Raw genomic sequence first — 1,671 nt, 5'->3', positions numbered from 1 at the left:
CCTGAACACACCTGAACACACCCACACCTGTACACACACACACACACACCTGAACACACACACACACCTGAACACACACACCTGTACACGCACACAGGGGTGAACTTGGTTCTGTTTTCTTCTGTTGGGTTTTTAAAGTTCTCATGGTTCTGTTTGGTTCTGGCAGCAGGTTCTGTTCAATCTTCTGATGTTTGTGTGTCTGTGTAGAAAGCACCAAGCGTTAACGGGACCGGAGGATCCGAGGAGGTAAAACGAACCGGGTCAGAACCTGCTTCTGCTGTTTCCCAAAACGTCTCTGACTCTAGAACTTCTGAAGAACCTCTGGTTCTGGCCGGTTCTGATGGAGAACCCAGAACCTGCAGACGTTTTGTGAAACCTGCTGCTGTGGGTGTTTGTGATTGGCTGGTGGGCTGTGATGTCACTTCCTGTTTCCAGCTCGAGGCGCTCCGAGGAGGACCAGGTTCTGTTTGTGATTCGGATCTTTAACCTAAACTCCACCCGCTCTGAGCGCCCCGGGCTGCAGAAACGAGCGCTCCTTCTCTGGCTAACAGTGCTGCGGTGTGCGTTTGGGTTTTTATTAACGGGCTGACGGTGCGGTTCTGCTCCGACGGGTTGGGTTGGTTCTGCTAAATTCACATCCAAAGTTGGCGATGTCAAATGATCAAAGTTGTTCAATCAAAAACCAGTTCCAGAGCCGAGTCCGGTTCTGAGCGACCCGACCCACACGGAGACAGAAACCGTTCCCGCTCATGTCTGCGTGGTTTTTAAGGTTTTCTTGTTTTCAAACGAACTAACCCGAAGACGAGCGGAAACATTTTTATTCTCACGGGAGAATCAGAAATTCTTAACGGACGTGAAGAACGAGCAGCGCAGGACGGAGCTCCTCACAAGATGGCTGCCGAAGATCTCATCGACCACCAGCAGTGGCAGATCCAGTGTTTCTCTAGTTCAGTGGGCGTGGCTCCATGCAGCCCTCAGTGAAGCACGGCGGTGGCAGCACCATGCTGAGGGGTGTTCAGCAGAGACCTTCACAAAAACTGTTCGGTGTCCTCCGTCCAGAGGGGACACTGACATTGACGGGTCTTCTGTCAGTCCAAATGTCTTAACTCAGAACCAGCAGATCTGCAGACCGTTGGACTTTTGTCCAACACCAGATCGTGTTTGTTGTCTTTTTATTGGCCCCGCTGGAGTCCAAACGTCTCAGGTCTTCAGTGTTAGAACAAAGACTGACTTGAATCAGACTTTCTGTCTCGTCTTGTTTCAGGTTCTGACTGACCTGCAAGTAAAATTTGACCCGTTTTCTTTTTTGGTCCCATTTTAGACCAAAGACGATCGAACCCAGGAGGACAGAGTCTGTCGTCCCTCTGAAATGATCATTCTTCACTCTTTGTTTAGCAGGAGATGACTTCTAGTTCTGCTGGTTTCAGGGGACAATAAAACCATCAGACCACCCTCTGGTCTCAGGTCTTGGGTCTTTGGTCTATGGTTTCTGGTCTCAGGTGTCTGATCTTTATTTTCAGGTCTATGGTTTCTGGTCTTAGGTCTCTGGACTCTAATTTCAAGTCTCTGTTCTCAGGTCTCTAGTGTTTGATTTCAGGTCTTAGGTGTCAGGTCTAAGGCCTCTGGTCTAAGTTCTCAGTTCTCTGGTCTATGGTCTCCGGTCTAAGTTCT

The 1,671-nt window shown here is 49.4% G+C and overlaps 1 protein-coding gene across 1 annotated transcript in view; it reads left to right on the top strand.

Moving 5' to 3' along the window:
* adgrg6 (adhesion G protein-coupled receptor G6) overlaps positions 1-1,671 on the top strand; it is a 68,522-nt gene that overhangs the window by 64,804 nt on the left and 2,047 nt on the right. The gene's annotated exons all lie outside the window — the stretch shown is intronic.

This window comes from Nematolebias whitei, chromosome 12 (genome assembly GCF_014905685.2).
Source record: "Nematolebias whitei isolate Nwh7 chromosome 12, NemWhi1, whole genome shotgun sequence".
NCBI lineage: Eukaryota > Metazoa > Chordata > Actinopteri > Cyprinodontiformes > Rivulidae > Nematolebias > Nematolebias whitei.
This window is presented reverse-complemented; position numbering and strand designations above follow the sequence as displayed.